Source organism: Topomyia yanbarensis, chromosome 3 (genome assembly GCF_030247195.1).
Source record: "Topomyia yanbarensis strain Yona2022 chromosome 3, ASM3024719v1, whole genome shotgun sequence".
Classification (NCBI taxonomy): domain Eukaryota; kingdom Metazoa; phylum Arthropoda; class Insecta; order Diptera; family Culicidae; genus Topomyia; species Topomyia yanbarensis.
This window is the reverse complement of record NC_080672.1, coordinates 300,113,431-300,134,728: the sequence shown is the minus strand read 5'-3', so window position 1 is coordinate 300,134,728 and position 21,298 is coordinate 300,113,431. Positions and strand designations below refer to the sequence as shown.

The window sequence follows — 21,298 nt, the reverse complement described above, 5'->3', positions numbered from 1 at the left end:
TAAAATATAGTCACAATGGACGTTCATTCGAAATTAATTCAAAACATAAAATCGTAGACCATATGCTACCAAAGTACATACATATACAACAAATTGAAAAAAAAAATTATGAAAAAACACTCTTCACTTGCGAATCCTTACGATTCCTTCTCTAAGATTCTGGTCAAAGATACCCCGTTATACGGTACTAATTTACACTGAAACAGGCTGCGGGACCACAATAGAAATGAGTAAAAAACCTTGTGTGTGATATTTTAAACAAACGCGAAGAACAGGATTTGAAGTAATATTCAGGTTATTTTTTGTAGCTGTCATTTGTTATTAGAATTTTATCCTAGCGAATATTGACGGTGTTCATAACTCCCCATGGTGCACAAAACTCCACCGTCCCTTATTAGAGATCCCGATGTAACTACAAAGCAAGGGTAATCAACATTCATGTCAAGATTATTTATTAATTTACGTGGAATATCGCCTATTTGTAATAAATGCTGGACAATTTCTTTTACATCATACTGTAGGTTCGTCGAAGTTTCTAACAAAAAAAATCTAGAAGCGGAAAAAACCAGGGGCACCAAACAATGCAAAAAATGGTGGGGCGTTCAAGTGAAAAAGTTGATAACCGCTCTTTTACAAGATTCGATTAGTACCTAGTTCTTGTTCTTATAAACTTTATAAACCATACAAAACTCTCTTCAGAGTATGTAATAATGAGAATTGACACGGAAAGAACGTTCTTTTGTTTCTGTAATATGCGTACTACAAACTATAGAGTTTCAATGCTTTCGGATTGTTCTAATATCACTACTACTAGCAAACAATGATAGTGCTTATTTTGCTCAGCGTTTCTGTAGATAAACACCCTAGCGACCGGGGCACTACTGAACACCGTAGTTCACTGCTAATCACTCAATACAATAAATGTCACTTGACAGTACACAATTCCACCAACGACGTTCCACCCATGTTTCACCGAACGGAAAGTGCACGGGCTCGTGTAGCTTATTTTCGGCGACCCACACCCTGTAGCACAACAGTATGACACAAACCAAAGCCAAAGCGGTTCGCGCTGGTAGTCGTGCATCGCGGTCCAGCCTGGTTATTTCTTTGTTGGAATTCATGCGCGACCGTTTAGTTCGCGTCTGACGGCGGGACAGTGTAGTTCGCAAAGTGATTTTGAAGGGTCGTTAAATACTGTTGTTTTCATTTGTGGCCTATGTGCAAGTGCTCTTTTTTTCTTTCCGCTACAGGTGAGTTCTGTCTCTTTCCGACCAACGACGGTACGGTGCGAAAGGCGTGTGTCCAAAGGGATGGTGTGGTCCCAGTTTAACCGCCCGCGCAGGGTGTGGATCTGTATGGAAGGATGACTCAGAACGATTTGCTTGAGCTGGGGCTTTGTTGGAGGAGTATTAAGTGAAGAGGTTGCTTTTGCTGTGAAGATTTGTTCGAGTGGAAAAGTGTCCGATGTTCGGCGGGAACGGGGTCGCAAATATTTCCCTCGTATCGGGAGATGTTATTTCGACGATTGTGTTTGCTGTAGCAATGGTTCCAGTAGGCTGCTGTTGTGCGAAATGAGAAAAATTTCAATCTTTTCGAGCATTTGTGCTGCCAGGTGGTGCAAAAGTATACAATAGTGTTTTCATGATATCAGCAAAGAAACAAAAAATCAGCATCGAAATGAATAATTTAGCGAGTGACGAATAACAAAGGTTGATACATATGGTGAGTGTTGGTTTCCACGCAAGAGATTTAGACGTGATGTGAAGCAGCGAACCTATGAATACTACGCTGAATTAAATGAAACGATCGATGCCAGCTTGTTCTTGAAACGCCGTCACTTTTTTACAATAGGAGTGACAATGAGAAAAATATCTTTTTCCAGTGACTAGGCATTTCAAAGCGAGGTTAAATTGGAAGCAGCCAACCGTCGGAATAGAGTGTACAGTGCAGTTGAATTCCTCCGCTGTCAGCCGGGATTGAGTGTAAGCAAGGAATGAGTAGGAAAAACATTGAAACATTGATTTTTCATGCCCGTGCTAATTCACGACCTGTTTGCGTCTATCTGCTCGTAAGTAGTAAACCTGATTTCAACGTGCCGCTTAAAAAAATCTGTAGGAACTTCGTACTTATGCAATATTGCAAACGTTACGCAATTGTTTAAATATCTGCCCATAGCCAGTGTCATAGTAACTCGTTTATTTTTTTGTCTGGTGACTTTTTTGTTAGCTGCTTGCATTTCCCTGGTGTCGATTAATTGGAAATGGTTCTTGCAAATATGACTGATGTCGCATGATAAATATACGTCCGTAGTCCATAGTTCAAAGTCTAGAATCGAGAGTTAAAATGAATACTAATTATAAAAACTAAACCCTAACCACTCATGAAATAAAAACTATATTGTCTAATGTTTGCTATACATGTTACAGCCCACGTAACCCATAAGCATTATAACGGAGCTTTATATCTGCTTCTGATATGCATATAGAGCAGCCTTTAAAAACTGTCATGCTCTATATTCTGATTTAATGCTGTTATAATTCCAGGAAAGGCGAATTATTGTGCTATTACTGAGAAGAAATTGACAGCCCGATTTCGGATTTACTAATGCTATTATAGAGCACCAATGTAGAACTATCAAAATTTAAAGCCTGTTATCTGCATTACTGATGCTCGTTAACAGCTTGAATGAGCCACCATGAATTCGTGATTAATGTAATCTTTTGAGCTTAAATTAGCACTTGAATGGAATGAAATAAGTCGAAAGTAATACATAAAAGGTTTTGCATAACGAATCATGCTGCAGCATTACATTACTATAAAATTGGCCTTATGTTTGCTGTTTAATAGCACCAAATACAAATGTTTAAGGTTTGTATGCATTATATCAGCCTCATCTGCGTATGTGACCAACGCACCATTCTGACTGTTTTTCTCTGCATTCAAAGTACTTATATAGAGATCTATCGTATTATAAATATCGAAAGTAGGTTTTTATGAAATATTAGTTCTAATTTATAGCCAACATAATGCAACGACTGCGAGCTATGTCGTCCCAGCCAGGTGCAATATTGCTTCCTTTTTAGAAATAATCCAGCATATACTCTATACTATATTATACACTGTGAACAAACTGTTAACTCCAGACCGTTAATTCTAATCTCTTATCTCCAATTTATCATCTCTTAAATAAAAACTCAAAACTCCAAAATCTAAAATCCAATCTCTAAACTCTAAACTCTAAACTCTAAACTCTAAACTCTAAACTCTAAACTCTAAACTCTAAATTCTAAACTCTAAACTCTAAACTCTAAACTCTAAACTCTAAACTTTAAACTCTAAACTCTAAACTCTAAACTCTAAACTCTAAACTCTAAACTCTAAACTCTAAACTCTAAACTCTAAACTTTAAACTCTAAACTCTAAACTCTAAACTCTAAACTCTAAACTCTAAACTCTAAACTCTAAACTCTAAACTCTACACTCTAAACTCTAAACTCTAAACTCTAAACTCTAAACTCTAAACTCTAAACTCTAAACTCTAAACTCTAAACTCTAAACTCTAAACTCTAAACTCTAAACTCTAAACTCTAAACTCTAAACTCTAAACTCTAAACTCTAAACTCTAAACTCTAAACTCTAAACTCTAAACTCTAAACTCTAAACTCTAAACTCTAAACTCTAAACTCTAAACTCTAAACTCTAAACTCTAAACTCTAAACTCTAAACTCTAAACTCTAAACTCTAAACTCTAAACTCTAAACTCTAAACTCTAAACTCTAAACTATAAACTCTAAACTCTAAACTCTAAACTCTAAACTCTAAACTCTAAACTCTAAACTCTAAACTCTAAACTCTAAACTCTAAACTCTAAACTCTAAACTCTAAACTCTATACATGAAACTTGAAACTTGAAACTCGAAATTCTAAACTCGAAACTTGAAGTTTGAAGTTTGAAACTTGAAAAACGAAATTCGAAATTCAAAACTCGAAACTTGAAACATAAAAAAACCGAAACTCGAAACTCGGTAGTCGAAACTAGAAACTGGAAACTCGAACTCAGGAAACTGGAAACTCGAAACTGGAAACTCGAAACTGGAAACTGAAAACTGGAAACTGGAAACTGAAAACTGAAAACTGGAAACTGGAAACTGGAAACTGGAAACTGGAAACTGGAAACTGGAAACTGGAAACTGGAAACTGGAAACTGGAAACTGGAAACTGGAAACTGGAAACTGGAAACTGGAAACTGGAAACTGGGAACTGGAAACTGGAAACTGGAAACTGGAAACTGGAAACTGGAAACTGGAAACTGGAAACTGGAAACTGGAAACTGGAAACTGGAAACTGGTAACTGGTAACTGGTAACTGGTAACTGGTAACTGGTAACTGGAAACTGGAAACTGGAAACTGGAAACTGGAAACTGGAAACTGGAAACTGGAAACTAGAAACTAGAAACTAGAAACTAGAAACTAGAAACTAGAAACAGAAAACTGGAAACTGGAACTGGAAACCACAAACTGCAAACTGGAAACTTGAAACTGGAAACTGGAAACTGGAATCTGGAAACTGGAAACTGGAAACTGGTAACTGGTTACTGGAAACTGGAAACTGGAAACTGGAAACTGGAATCTGGAAACTGGAAACTGGTAACTGGTTACTGGACACTGGAAACTGTAAACTGGAAACTGGAAACTGGAAACTGGAAACTGGGAACTGGGAACTGGATACTGCTAACTACAAACTGCAAATTGCAAAGATGAAATTGGAAACTTGAAACATCAAACTGCAAACTCGATACTCGAATTGGGAATTGGAAACTGGAAAGTGGAAACTGAAAATTGATATGCAAAACGCTAAACTAAGCGGCTTAGAACACAAAAGCGATTAATCTTTTGCAGTAACTAGCTGCGAAGTACGGTAAGCAGTAACAGTAATCGACTTTGTGTACAAACTGTAGGCTAAGCAAACATTAATCGAGATGTTTATATGTTATCATACTCAATATTGCTAGTTGTCATTTCTGAAACCAACATGGCTGATTGGCATTTTTGAGGATCGATTCACCTGAGAGTAGAGGGGTTTGCTCTAGATCTCCAAATTTCGCATCCCAAAATTTCAACTCGTAACTTTCATCTCTAGCTCAAATTTTACTTCAAAATTTTACATTCTAAACTCTAAACACTCTGAAATAAAACATAAATTCAGATTATAACCTCTAATTATAAGTCTGAGTCAAACATCTAGACTCATACATAGACGGAAGGTTAAAGATGTTAATGAAATTTAGACTATTCGTAAAGCAAAAACCAAACGCCCAAACCAGTTGATGGTGATTTCACGAACAACTCCCACATCCACCTCTGCTTCATTCTCGCCGCATATTTTAAGCCTCCGTTATATTATTGTTGTTATTATGGGTGTAGGTACTACACAACCGAATAACTACACCTCCGTTGTGTATGAGTGAGAGAGGCCCAAACTGTGTTCACTACGCTCCATTCCATGCCGCACATCACACATGAGATCAGCCAAGCATGTTCTCGATGATCAACAGCCGATCGCGAGCCCACGAACACGGTCAGCACGACCGCAAACCAGCTTTGCAACACGCCACTCCACGTGTTTCGGGTTCGTCCCTTGCCGGTCACTCAATTCTCTCACTCTTCGGCAGTGAGGGTGTTCGAAGGTGTTTTCGATGGAATTAGAAGGTAGCAGTTTACAAATTCCTGTGTGGTTGTGCTCCCCAGCACACAAATATGCAAGTTTGCCCTCGAAATTAGGTCAAAGTGTGAAGCGGCAATCGAACAGATGAGTAAAAAATTGCTCTGCCCCACTCATATTACACCTTCGATAATTCTCTATGAAAATGAAAGTGGATTGTTTTTTTTCTTTGGCTCGCTGCATCCGCTAGTGTTGCTGTCGCAAGATTTACTAACAGCTGCCAGTTCGCGAGTTGGTCACCTCTAACTCGTCAGCTACACGTAATCGCCTTGGTTCGCTGAAATCACCAACCGATTGACATACCTACACCTTTGCCAAATATGGGGGGTCCAGCGGCTAATGCGGGGTAATGTCGAACGAATCAAAAGTAAGCCTGCGTCTGATTGAAATGAGAAACATACGTCGCCACTTCCTACGCACTTGGTCGGGTGGCTCTGAACGAGAGATGATCAGTTTTGTCGTTGCACCGCGAGTCTTAAGAGGGTTCGTATTTTGGTTTAAATTTAACAACAATAAAATATATGAAATTTCGGAGAAATTGCTACTCATCGGGTCCCAAGTTAGCCTAAATTATGAATTAAATGAATGAAAAAATAAAACAAAAAAAAATAGAAAATAAAAATAAAAGAATGGTAAATGGACAGAATTCATAAAATTTGTTAAATTATTTTGAAAGGCAGTCTATACGGAAACAGCACAAATTCGAACTATATTTTTTCAGTGGTATACCATTATACATCGGAAGATTCGCAACTTAGAAAAAACTTCATCGTCCTTGAGGTGAAAGTTACACATAACTTTTTAAGAAGTATTGCAATCATTATTTATTAAATTCACACATTGATTGTGTCCAGATTCCCCTGAATTATGTAAACAGTTTAAATCCCATACTACCTGACCTATTAAGCTCCAAACATCCAATCAGATAGCCCTCGGCGGTGAACTTATGTATTCCTATTTTATTGTTTCTAAAGAATTTGATAGTTCCCGACAGGGAATCTACCTTACGTCTACTAAGATTTCTCCGGCGGTGAAATTTATATCGATATCGATATACATTTCCGTGAGCCCTTCAGCTCCCCTGTCGGTGAGTCATTTGGCTCTTGTTTCCGTGAGCTGTTAAGATTTCGTTCCCATGAGCCATTCAGCTCCCCGAAATAGTCACTGGCGGTGAATCTACCCTAATCGGACTGGGAGTTCCCCGGCTGCGGAATTTCTCCCGATACCGAAACCCCTTTCTGTAAGCAATTTTGCTTCCAGCTTTGTCGCGAACTACTCTGATAGTCTCCGACGGTGCTCCTATCGCACTCAACGGCCCAACCGTTAGGTGCCTAGGACGGTCCGGCGATTCCGCGGGTGCTTCGACGCGACCTACTCGATCTAGTCCCCGGCGGTGGATCTAGCCTACTCACGGGTTTTCCGATAGGGCGCCGAGATTGGTTCGAGTATTCTTGGTGGAGCATGGCGTCTGGTACGCTGGCGCCTCCGCGACCTGCTCTCTCTCGTATACTCCACAGGGCGATTACCCACTGTTCCATTTTTCGCATTGAGTCAACCTATGGGCAGTCATAAACCACAAGCTCCTGTGTCCATTTAACGTCTCCGTATTCAGGACAATAACCCCGCTTGCTCGAATTTATGCGAATACTTTCTATAACGGCCTTGACAGAATTTGTGTCAAATTGAAGTTGACTTCTTCGCGCTTCCTGTACATCCCCGGTGACACGTTCAGGATCAATCAGGAACTATGAAACAATCGCAATAAAATCATAATGCATGAACATAATCGTCTCATTCCCTCATATTTCATGGTTTCTAATTCTTTACACGTGTTACTATATTTTGGAAGCTTTCTGATAACTCTATCTCTTTTAATGGATATTTGTTTGTTTTATAACAGTCAAAGTAAATTTGCAATAAAGATCATTATTCTATTTTTATGAGTTACCGTTCACCAGATAAATGTAAATTCTACTGTTATTTGTAGCAAATTTTTTGCTCAACATTTGCCGTGAACAAAGTTTTTTGGTAACGCGTCATGGTTCTGTGTAATTTGACAATCTTCATAAATAGACCCATTGGGTAACTGTGAAACAATGATATATGGGGAACAGCGAAAATTTCTTGTTTTTGTGATCTATATTAAAATGTGAATGGGTTCCGATTTTCCACAATAAATACAACTCATTAAATGGAAAGTTTGTCAATTTGGGCAAGTTTTGTAGAAATTATCGCTTCTTTCAGGATTGCATCTTATATGCATATATGGTGGTCCGATATTACGCGATGATATAATAATATCTTGCGTAAACAAACGATTTGCGTCTCAAAATAACTTTAATAGGAAGCTTTAGGATCTTTATTCGTCAAAACAAAAGAATAAAATTTGCAAGTAGAATATTTCAGTGTAGACGACGTCGTGTTTCATAGTTCCTACCCATGGGGCTCACTGGTACATTTTACCACCGACTGTTTATTAACCACAAAAAGTTATTTCCCGTGAATTTTACCAGCTGGAAAAAATATATGTATTAGTTAACAACAGAATGAAATTATGTATCACTTTTGGCTACATAAGTAACATGTATTGTCATCAAAATTAAATCGTATAAAATGTGTTTCATTGTTACCCCCTCTCCCCTACTCCTGATCCTCCTCCAGTAGCAATACGAAATGACGCAAATCGCTCCCAACGATATGGTCCTGTAGGTGCTAGCCATCTTCGTGATCAACTACCTGAACGAGCTGTTCAAACACGATTTGTTTCTTGTTACATATATTCCTTCGTTTTGACGTGCATCCTTTCTCACAAATTGGTGTCGAATTTTGGAAATTTATTTTTATCTACAGATTGGCGAGTAGTTAGACAAATTACATCATCCTTGAATGCAATCAGTATTCTTTTTTTTACTATAGTCTATTTCGCTATGGATTTTGCTAACATAAACTACATGTGGTAAATGTTTTTGTTTTCCAGCTAGTCATGTCCAATTTTACTCAACCGAATTTTCAATTTACCTTCACTGATTACACAAATTGAAATTTTGTTTAATGTCATAGGGCAATTTTGCTGACCCAACACTATATATAAATTATTCATCCTTGAATAACAGGGTCTACAGTAATGTACCCATTAGGGTGGGACAAAAAATAGATTCCAGCTCCGAGCAACTTTTTAGGTACCATTTGGGTCCTAGAACAACTGTGCAAATTCTTAGCGCGATCGGTGAAACTATATTTTTGCGCCCATTGTTTAAAGTTTATATAGGATTTTGTATGGGATAGTTAACTTTTACAAAATAATTCCTCCAGGAGTCGCCCATTACTTCCTAAAAATAAATCGTTATGTGGCTTGTATAGGAAATTTAACAAAGAAAAAAAGTCTCGAAAACCACGAAACGATCTGATGATTGAGAAAAAAGTTAATAAGCAGAAACCGATTGATGCTCTGACGATTGATAAAATATTCATTTTTTCTAGCACCACTGCTGTTGGTTGTTCAATTATACGCAATTTTGTTTTAATCCTCTCTTAACGTATCTAAATCGTTTATCTATACTATTTGGCCACTTCGCAAGGTTTTGAAGGATAAATTTAGGCTTCTTTTGTACATAATAATGGAAAGTTAAAATTTTTGCATATAATAAAACCGTCGGAAGCAGTGATGCTATGAAAAGTGAAATTTTCATCAATCTTCAGGGCATCAATCGGTTTTTGCTTAACAACTTTTTCCACCAGCATCAGATCGTTTTGCAGTCTTCTAGACTTTGTTTCCTTGACAAATTTCCTATAAAAATCAGACATCTGTTTATTTTTAGGAGATAACGGACGACTCTTGGAAGAATTAATTTACAAAAGACAATTTTCCCATACGAAATCCCATGTAAACTTTAAACCGTGGGCGCAAAAATATAGTTTCACATATCGAGCTAAAAATTTGCAGAGTTGTTCTGGGAGCTAAATGGGACCCAAAAAGTTACTCGGAGCCAAATTTTATTTTTTTCATATAACCATGTCCCACTCTAGTACCCATATTGCTGTCTTGTGCGACTCCTGATTTAGCAACAGAGAAGAAACACGAAGATCTAGTTACCATTTTTTCAAACCAATAAAGTCCTGTCAGTCAATTGATGCCTATTCGGCCGAAGTCATCCTTTAAATTGGCATCCTTTGCATTGCACTGATTCAGGCGAACCAGAGACCAACTAGCATAAGGTCAAGTGCAAGTGGTGATTCAACCACATTCAATAAAGGGTAGTCTATTGAGAAGTGTTATTTCTCACTCGATGACATTGATTGAAGGGCTGGTAGCTCAATCTTAGTTGAAATGCCTGTAGGTTTCACACAAGGAAGTCACTTAGGACAATTGATGTTTGGTTTATTCGTTTAAAATCTATGCCATTAAGGTGAAAAAAGCTGAACATTGAACTGTGTGGTGAGTCCGTCTATGAGAAGGCTACAAATGTCACCGAGAAAATAATCAACCTAACAGTAGCCCCAAACAACATAAACCGGTCAGAACCCGGGCCCGTTAGCTGTACGGCCAGGTGCTGACGAAATTTGATGGATGTGTCGACAATGGAACTTATGCGAAAACAAATTTCAAATTAATGCAGGGGCTCGAACTTTAAAAAGCTCACGAATTCTAGCAGAAAACAATTGTTTTCTAAACAAATAGTTTGGCAAGGGAACTGTTCCTGTGGCAAGAAAATCAGTATCAGCAGTCCCATGATGGTCCAATTACGTTATGACAAAATCTAGCCAGCTGTCATAACAGCAAGGACATGCTTCAATGGTCGTCAATGGGGTTCAATTGTGTGTGTGTTTTTTTACTTGGTGGTAGACCTTTTACGCCGACCCAGCACAAGTTAAATAGTTACACCATAGTCTTCCATTTCGAGTGATTTCTCCCATCGTGTGCCAGAGTGGGGGACTCTGAACAGAAAAGATAACTCTAAACCCTACTTCTCTAACCTCCACCAAGGTTTGATTTTGCCTGATTCCCTGGATTCCATTTGAAATGACTACTTTGGGAGGAGGCTGTACTCATGCACTTCACTTGATTCCAGGTCTAACTGGTCGTGCTAGTACGCTGGTCGCATAACCGCCATATCAGTTCTGCACGACATTCTACATGCGCTCCTCTCTGCGTTGACCAGTTGGATGCCGTGACCAATCCAGCGATTCCGGCTGGAGGGTGGCTTCTGGTTCACTGATGCCCCGACGATCCTATACTGATGGTTTGTCGCAATCGATGCTACTCGGCATAGTTCCCGGCAGTGGAGCTAGCCTATCTCGGTGAAGAGTTCCTGGATGAAAGACTGTCTCCCGCTACCGTTGACGCACGCGTTATTCTTGCTTCGATGTAGTTCGGTGGAATGCCGAGGACGGCGATTCCGGGTGGGGGATTACGTCTGGTTCACTGGTGCCCCGACGATTTAAGCTGGCGATTCGCTACGGACTACTCGGAATAATCCCCGACGGTGGATCTTTCCTACTCCGACGAAGAGTTCCCCGGCAGTGGAAGATCTTCTGAAACCGATGCTACCCGGGGAGACGCCGAGGTCGGTCCTGTGATTCCGGATGAAGGGTTGATTTACAGTTCACAGGCGCACTGACGGCTATTTGCCAATGCTACTTCACGGTCTACTCGAACTAGTCCCCGTCGTAGCCCGGCGTGTGTAGTCTACTCCAACGTAGAAATTTCCCGACGTCGAAAGTTCACTCGTAACCGTTATCACGATGCTGGTAGGTTAGGTGCGGAGGTCAGTTCTGCGATTGCGGATGAAAGGTCTAGCCTACTCCGATTCCACCTGTTGGTCAACTTTATCTTTCTTCAAAAGACTGACTAGTCGAGTGCCAAGGTCGGTTCGGCGATTCCGGTTGGAGTGTAACTTTCGGTTTATCGGTGCCTCGACGACTTGAAGCCGTGTACTGCTACGTTGCTGGTTGTTGCTCCTCTCGTCATCTTTGTTGCAACGCTGACATGATCTGATGAACTTTTCTGTTCATCGCGTCCAATTTTTGTTCATCCACGCACATTCTTTGGGCAATATTGTTCATGTTAACCCTTTCATGCCCAACTTTTTTCTAGTTCAAGTAGGGTTTCAAAACTGTTTTTCCTTGAAAACGGTGGGCTCAAGAAATACGAAAAGCCTTTTTTCATGAAGATAGGTGCTTTCCTAGCAGTGCTAGAAGCTGCTCAATTTTTACCTTCCAATGCTCAATGCACTTCTCCTAGAATATTTACAACAGTCCAATTGCCTGGAAAACGTAGCCAAAGATAGTCTAAATTGACAAGTTTTAACAGTTTTCAATACTATTTCAAGGCGTCCAGTGTAACCTTTGTGTTTACTTATACAGCGTCATTCTACTGATGTGTGTGTCATTTAGCTTCAGTTATCACCGATTAGATTTCTGGAGCCATTTTCGTCAAGTTTTAACTCTAGGTTATATTCTATAGAAACGGGAAGCGCGCGAGACAGGTCACGGCGTCCCGTACATTGGCAACAATGAGCCCGTCGGGATTCCCGGATTTTCGTTACTGGTATTACCGGTAGCATAACCCTAGTAGAAACTATAGTTTACTTGTTATTAACAAAAATTCGAAATTACTTTTGATACCAAATTTGATAAATTGTGTTTTACTGTGAGTTTGAGTTGAGTTTGAGTTTGTGCGACCACCCCTGCCTGCTACTCCGTTATCGATTGGGACTAGCTGAAGTTGCACAGGAAATCAGTAGATAATTATGCTCGGGATTAGCGAAACATCTTTCAATGTGCAACTCCTGGTAATCCTAAAGTGTTTCTGATCATTAACGGTGCCGGCCAGGCCCGAACGTAGATCTCGGAAGCGAAGGGAAGGAATGGTTAGTCCGATACTTGCTTTTGCTAGAGACCGTATATACTACTGCGCACTCCACAAGTATCACGGGAGGAGGATATTTTTGTTAGTAAGAGTATAGAAGTTGGATCTACTTCTTCTTTACCGACGTCAGAGAGGTGATTCCACTACCCTGGACTAGATATCGATCCACCAATTTCATGTCCCGGGGACCAACGGCTTTACTTCCCTTCCGAAGGAAGACGTGACCACAGATTTTTTCACCTCAACGACCTCGGCTGGAATTGAACCCAGGCCAACTGGAATGAGTGACGATCACGCTTACCACTCAACCACCGGCACCGTCAAATTTGATAAAGGGACGATCCATAAATGACGTAGCATTTTTTGAGTAATTTTTAACACCCCCCTTCCCCATCGTAGCATTTCGTCACAAACCTCTAGATACCCTCTGGTAATTACGTAGCTTGACGGTAATTCTCCCCCCCCCTTGTCCCCGTAAAATTAAAAAAAAAATAAAAATGATGTTAGTTATTCTCCTTTAATACAGCTACGTAGCATGACATGACCCCCTACCCCCCTGTCGTCACACATCATCACAAAATACAAAACTCCCCCCTCCCCCATATAATGCTACGTCATTTATGGATCATCCCAAATTGTGTTTTACTTGGTTAAAAAAAGTGTTTCAAAGAACAAAACAAACTGATCTTCTTGGTGATCATTTCAAAAATATTAGCATGTTGAAGTAGGAAAATGCAAATATCATTTTATCAAAACAGCTTCTGGTCGAATAGGGGGGGGGGGGGCACGTTCCCTGGAGTCGCCAGTGTGATAGGTATTAGGACTGTGGCGGTGTTCACGATACTGTTGGAAATCTGTGATGACATAATCACAGTTTCTCGTTAACGCACCCAACTACAGACTAGATTAAAGGGCGAACACGAAATTATTGCGACACCGAAAATGTCATGCTAATTTTCTTATAATGTTTAAAATCAAACCAATATTTTAGGCTAGTTTTATAATTTTATTTACTTCAAAAATCAAAAGAAAAGGTAATCGATGAAGCCTTGAGTGTAAAATTGAACGCATTTTCGCTTGATGCCCTCCATCAAAGTCTTTACAGTGTCATCCGGTACCAGTTTTTTTTTTCATTTTCTTAACATGTCCTTCTCGTCTTTGACTGTCTTCTTGCTCTTCCGAAGTTCCCGCTTCATCATTGCCCAGTACTGCTCCACCGGGCGCAGCTCCGGACAATTTGGCGGATTCATGTCCTTGGGAACAAAATAGACAGAATTGGCCTCATACCACTCCAGGACACTTTTAGAATAGTGGCATGATGCCAAATCTGGCCAAAATAGCGGAGCTTCGTCGTGCTGCAACAAGAATGGCAAAAGGCGCTTCTCGAGGCACTCATATTTCTAGATCTCGCCATTTACTGTGCTCTTTGTCACGAAAGGCTCACTCCTCAGTCCGCAGGAGCAGATGGCCTGCCAAATGAGATATTTGGAGGCGAACTTCGACATTTTCTTCTTCTTAAATTTGTCGTCCACATAGAACTTGCTCTTGCTGGGGGAAAAACGCCAACCCCGGAATTTGCTTAAAATCAGCTTTTATATACGTTTCGTCGTCCATCACACAGCAGCCATATTTTGTCAGCATCTTCTCGTAGCGCTTCCGTGCCCGAGTTTTAGCCGTCGATTGTTGCCGCTCATCGCGGTTTGGGAAGTTCTGTACCTTGTATGTATGTAGTCCAGCTCTCTTCTTTGCATTCTGGATGTAGCTCTGCGATATGCCGATCTTTTTAGCCAAATCACGGCTTGAGACATTGGGATTTGCTTTAATCATCCGCTTCACCTTTTCCTCCGTCTTTTTGTTCTCCGGTCCCGGTTTTCTTCCAGCTCCTTTGCCGTGGTCCAAGGTCAACCGCTCCTGGAACCGCTTCAACACTCTGGAGACGGTTGAATGGTGAATGTTCAGCATTTTTCCCAACTGCCGGTGCGACAGGTCAGGAAATTCCAGATGTTTGGAAAGAATTTGTTCTCTCGACTCGCGTTGGTTCACCTCCATTTTCGTTGAATCGGAAAACACGACTTCGAGTTTGACAGCATATAAACAATACACATCAATGAGAAAGTGTGCAAAATTTGGTTGATTTTTACTCAATGGTAAAAAAGTTATGCCCTGTTGAATGTTTCGCAATAATTTCGTGTTCGCCCTTTAGATTCATGTTTGAGGACATAGCTTTTCTCAGTGTGTCCAACAAAAGGTGTATTGTGACCGTTCGATCATTCTATCTATTTTTCATTCTGTCTATTTTTCATTGGACACGTTCCTAAAAACCTTATCTCTTCTTGTCTTTAATGCTGGGAACCAGGCCAGGCAACCGCACCGAGTATTGATGTAGATTCGCTTGCCAGCAGCCTTCGCGCAGGGATAAGGGACCATTCATAAATTACATAGCGCAAAAATTGCCCAAAATTGACTCCCCCCTCCCCCATGTAACAAATTGTCACAAATTTCTTCATCCCCCTCCCCTGTTACGTAACAAATTCCTAGAAATTTTTTTTTTCTTCGGTGAAAACATGTTACGTACCGATCTAGCTAACTCCCCCTCCCCCCTATGTCACAACATGTCACAACTTGTTGTACCCCCCCCCCCCCTTAAAAGCGTTAGGTAATTTAAGAATGGTCCCTAATCGGCGTTACTATCAAGATTCGATTGTCGCAGTCAATTTCTTTACCTCGCGCTTCGAGGCCGATTTCTTGCTACCTAAAATATACCTCCTGTTGTTGAGAGGCACCCAGCGGACACACCGACCAGCCTACTTTGATTTCCCCGGTCTTTTGTACCTTGAAAGTACCACACGGTATCCTTCTCATCCACATTAATAATGAGTGCTACAAGCGACCAAAGTACACGACATTTTTTTTTCAAATTTTAACGACATTCAATTAGTTAGATATTACTGGGTAGGGAAAGTTATGAAAATTTGGAGCCATAGTACTTAAGTGAGAGCAAGGATGTGAAGTATACAGATCGGAAAACTAGAAGTGGCAGAGTCATTAGAATAGGCTTAATATCTTACGGGCTTAATTAAATGAAAATGTGACTACATAGTCGAAATAAAAAAGTAAAAAAGTAAACGACAATTCTTCGGTGTACATTTTCGAAATACAGCTCCTATTTGTGCTGTAGTGATCCTTCGCCAGATTATCAACTTTTTAAATAATTCCATTATAGCTGAACAATACTTGAGCATCCCAAGCAGACGAACGACCTAATCCAAAGCAGTGCCGTCACCTCCCTTGATGGCGTCATCGTCACATAGAACACACTTCAACATTGTAGGATCATGAATACTTTTGAAGTTTGTGCGCATTGAAATCAGCTTGAAATGCTCACGTCAGACGAACTTCACCACTCTCCTCAGGCGAAGAGAATGTAGAGGCGTGATGTGAAATCATTTGCTAACTAGAATACCTGATCATATTGGCTGCGGTATCGCGAATTCCACTTCGATTTGCGGTACTATATATAAGTGTATGCAAAGCAAATCAGTAAATCTGGGGGTTGAGTACCTGTTATTCCACACGGCCACCACAGCCACAGGTGTGGGAGGATCGATTTCCATTTTCGCAGTGGGATGTAATGAAATCGAATTTGTTTCACTTTCAGAGCTGCCAGCGAATTTATCTAGGTGGGCAAAAATAGTATACCCACTGACTGAATGAACCTGTTGATTGAGCTCTAGAGCCGTGTCTAGGCGTGGGGAATGCTCTGTTACACTAGCATTTAACTCCGATGGCGAAGAATGACTGTGTGCTTGCTCTTTGGGTCAAGCAGGGTAAACAAATATCAACACTACTATTGACTGCGTGTGTCTAGTGGAATCTCGTTCAGCAAGATTGCAAAACACGCGGTCGAGAGTTTGCTCAACTCTACACTGATTGGACAGTAATTACTTCATCGGCGCAATCGGTACCGATGAATAATTGTTTTGCTGCGCAGCTAACGCCCTTCAAACGAAATATAATAATTTAACAACTTCTAGATGCGATTTATGATAATTTCATAAAATTGAACTGTTGTATCAACTGATATTTGAAGATTTGAGCGCTTCCATCTCTTGTGAAAAGTGTTGGAAAACTGTGATGTTTCCTCAAATCTAACTTTTTTCATATGTTGAGCGACCTAGTTGACGCAAGCCCGACATCAACTCTCGCTAAATTAAAGTTGGAACAATAACCGAAAAAAACAATTCAATTTCCCATAGGTGCTTTGAAATGAATATGTTATTAGTATGATTAAGTGTAATAAAACGGATAGTAATCACAATCGAATTAGTGTTTTTGTTTTGCACATTTCCGCTTTCTACCCTGCCCGCATCGTATTGAGGCCAACAGGTGACAGACAAAAGATTGCTTTTTCGAAAGCAACAAACCTGACGTGCCTTCTGTTTTAGCGCGGAAGTTTAACTAAGACCGGTGGCATTCGTCGTAATTGGAAGTTGCTACTGAATCAAATATGAATAAATGAAAAAAAGTGATTTTGTATCGGAATTGCCTATGAATAATTTATTGTTCCGTTATTCTACAACAATGTGAATTGTTTCATGTATTATATTGAATACATTTTTTACTCAACTTACTCACTATTTGTATGCAATTTGTACACAATTCTTGATTCATTTGTGCATGAGCTCAGTCCTACATGATAGTAGTACGATTTGATGATAATTTAAATATATGTATGAATTAGAGAGTTTCTTGGGTTTCCATATTTGAGTATTGTAAGCCAACTCTATGTATGGAGTTGGAATTCAGAACGAGATAGAAAAAATACCCCTCAAGATAACATTAGGCAGTTTATCACTTAGTTTCCACATATTGATGCTATTCAAGCATGGCAATAGTGAGCTAGAATATTGCCCATTGCAGTGTAATGGGTCAGTAGAAGGAATTGTGTTTCAGGAATTAAAACTGGCTTCCGATTGTATGCCCAAAACGCTCGGAATACTTCCCTAATATTATTGGAGTAGCACACGACACCCAACAATCAAATCATGGAACCCTGTAATAATTAATCGAAATGGGAGTACATCCCGTGGAGAAATTAGTCATAAAGTCCAGGATTATTCATAGCTTCGGATATTGCGACGCGCTGACATTAGGTTATAACGTTCCCAACCAGTATGCGTTACAACGTCTGGAACATTCTGACGCAGGACTTATCGTCATCGTGAAATACCCTTTGAATTTCTTATATAAAGAAAGGCTTTTTTATACAAAGGTTTAAAAAGCTTCAAAAGCATTTATAGTATCTTTTTTCGCCCTGCTTTTCCACGGAACTATATCATGGTATTACTTCGTAGCAAGGTTCGTTGTGCTTTCGTCGTTTCATCTGCTTTTGCTCATGAGCAGATATCTCGGAGCCCCACTTGATCCATGAAATGGCTCGACCGTTGAACCATTTAATACTCGACTCTTCTCTTGCTTTTCGTCTCCATCTATCGCCATTTAGCTCTCGTCTCAGTGCACCGTTTAGTTGTTGATTCCATGAACCATTTAGCTCCTGTATCCGTGAGTCAGTCAGCTCCCAGCCTTATCACGATCTAATCAGATAGTCCCCGGCGATGAACTCATCATACACCGACTGAGAGTTCCCCAACTGCGGAATTTATCTCGATATCGATATCTGTTTCGTGAGCCACCTAGTTTTCATTTCTGCTGGTGAATCTACCCTACCGTTTCCGTGAGCCATTCAGCTCTCCTCTTTGTCCCGACCTACTTGATCTAGTCACTAGCGGTGGACCTAGCGAACTCAACGGGCCAGCCAGTAGGTACTGAGGTCTGACCAGCGATTGCGGGTTCACTGGCCCAACGACCTTCTGCTGACTGTTCGACGTGATCTACCCCGGCGGTGGATCTAGTCTTCGGACGAGCAGCCCGGTAAGGTCAGTCCGGCGATTCTGATGGAGCTTAGCGTATGATGCGCTGACGACCTGACGACCCGAACTACGGTGCTACCTCGCGTACTGCTCAACTAGTCCTCGGCGGTGGACCTTATCCGCACCGGCGGAGAATTCCCCGTCGGCAGAATTTCTCCCGAAACCCGATTCGTGGTTTTGACGGCGGCTTTCTAACCGTCGGCGCCACTTTGTCGGCCTCTTCGCCACTTTCTCTGCAGCTCGGAGAGTATACTCGTAACTACTCTGTTGACAGCATCCCGGATAAGCTCATCGTGACACGTCTCTTCGACGATATTTTCACCCCATCGAACGTAAGACATTCGAAGACAACGTGACCCCGCGTCTCTTGCACGTTCATACACTTCGGGCAAAAGGGTGGCACAGCATGTCCAAACCGATGCAAGTACTTCCGGAAGCATCCGTGCCCGGACAAAAACTGCGTGAAATGGAAGTTTACATGTCCATTAGACTGCCCAGAAAAATAATAAATTTTGGAAAACTCAATCGGCAAATACTACGGGTCATGTCCACATAGAGGGCGCCAACACTAACTTTTCATCGGAGAGAGATAGAAATTAGGTGTCTTCTACAAAGTTGTAGAACAACCATTTTGCAATATTTTTTCCGAACATATTGATGTGCTATCTCTCTTCTACGAAAAGTTAGTGTTGGCGCCCTCTATGCGGTCACACGTGGAACTAAATTCTTTTTAAGAAAATTATAGCTCGTGTTATGTACTACAATTCTTCTGAATATACTATTGAGCTAAACCTAACCATTATTTCACAAAAATGTATAGTTCGTGGGAATCGAGTACTGATACACAAACCTGCTTTGATAGGCCCCATGCAAAACTGGCTCAGACATTATTTCGTTAAAATTTTAATAACTTCTTTTAACAGAGCCAGATTGACTAGCAGTTTTGGCCAAAGTTGTAGACAATTAAATTGTCTTTTTTTGTTTCACTTACAGTGATAACCCTCATGGGTTCAAACACCCCATAGCCCCTTGAAAAGACCTTAAACATGGTCCGTGCCAAAATTAACAACCATCAAGACAAAAAAATGGTATCAATAACCCATAAATACACCAACATATGGCATTTTATATGGGATCTACCGGACCATGGTGATGGTGTTTTCGTGGGTTGAAACCATTTCAAACACCCATGCCAAACCCCACGAGCAGGGAGGTATAGGGCGCTTGCAGAGCGCATATGTATTGGTGAGCCGTTGGGCAGGCAAAAATGACAGCTGCATATAATGTGTATGGAGCGGCGAGAATATTTTTTTTATAAATAATAAATTCATATTATTTAGAGCGAATATGAAAATATGTAATATGTTATAAGAATCATCATATACATTCATTGCATTACATAGTTGTTTCTAATTTTTGAACTAGATATGCGAGAAAAATAAGTAAAATATTGCAAAAGTCTGCATCATACCCATGTAAACAAAAGATATTCCCAAAGATTCTTGTCAAAAACAATTCCTTACTTCAAAGTTGTGAAATATCTTGTATGTTGAGAGAGTTCGTGCATACAAAAAAGGTTCAAGATCTTGAAACGTTTAATGCCTATACAACTTAATCCTAAGTTTTAAAAATGTTGAATTTGGATTTCTTATAAATAGTCGGGTAAAAACACTCTATTTCAATATTTGTAAAATGTAATTTATCAAATAGTTAAGTTATTACAACTCAAACCTGGGTGTCGATAGATTCATCCCCATCACGATCGTCCCTGTAGCAACCATAAAATTCAAGTTCTAAACACGGGTTTATATGTGAAAATGTGTTAAAATAATCATTTTCACTTATTGGCATATACTCACAAACTATTATCATGAAAATGGGTGGTTTTATTATTGTAGAAAATAATATTTTACTTAAACTCTTATCTTGCTGCATCCAATGGCAACATGCAATGTGTGCCCAACAGATGCTTTGACTGTATGTGTAGCAAGAGCCCTATTATGGGCTTTTCGTTTGCTCGGGAACACGATGCATACAGTATCACCTAACGGCCAAAATACAAACTAGTGGGTTTTCTCCATATAATTTGTCGAAAAATCCCATACCAACTTCAAGCACGTTGGTTCGATAGCTAGACTTGTCCGATTTGCTTCAAATTTAGAGCAAGTACTCCTGGTGCAAGTAGCAATCAACTCTAGGGGTCATTTTTTCTTGTCACTCTACTGTCCATGCTTCCTATACTGTCAACCCGATACATTTGGAATAAGTCGTTGGGTCTACCTTTCTCCGCGTAGTCCCACTCTTGCTGTCACTTAGCCAACGAGTGAGCACTGATCAGCCTCCTTGCATTTCGTGTCTTCCTCCGTTGGTAGCATTCCACGTTCTCAGCCAGAGTAAGCAGGTGCGGATCACCCCGGCATACCGCCTCCAACGATATCGTTCTTTATGCGCTCGCGACACGAACAGCCATAAGGCGAAACGTGCTTGTCAATTTCGTCCGGTTCCGTTTTGAGTTCAGCGCAGGAGCCTAGACCGGTACGCGATACCTCAGTGCCAGGAGATGCCCTCCAATGTTCGGCATAATCATTGCTACTGTGCTAGTTGTCCTCGCAGACTTCTTACATACATAAACGACATAGATTTGTAAATTAACCGATCGTCGACCATCACTCCCAGGTACTTCAGCGCACGCATCGTTGGGATTTAGCGTCCCCCGACGCTGATCACTAGATTATTTTACGGTGATCGCTAGATTATTTTACGGTTATTGACTTGACA

General features: G+C 40.4%; 1 protein-coding gene across 4 annotated transcripts in view; it reads left to right on the top strand.

Moving 5' to 3' along the window:
* The window catches only part of LOC131693417 (filamin-B), a 183,666-nt gene that overhangs the window by 10,123 nt on the left and 152,245 nt on the right, over positions 1 to 21,298 (top strand). Inside the window, exons 1-2 of one of the 4 annotated variants that reach the window (XM_058981205.1) lie at positions 1,023 to 1,183; positions 1,251 to 1,722. The exons of 1 other annotated variant lie outside the window; for it this stretch is intronic. The gene's annotated coding sequence lies outside the window, so the exon portion shown is untranslated. Of the gene's footprint in view, positions 1 to 1,022; positions 1,723 to 21,298 lie in introns of those variants that run through there. 2 more of the 4 variants (XM_058981204.1, XM_058981209.1) reach the window with 2 other exon arrangements.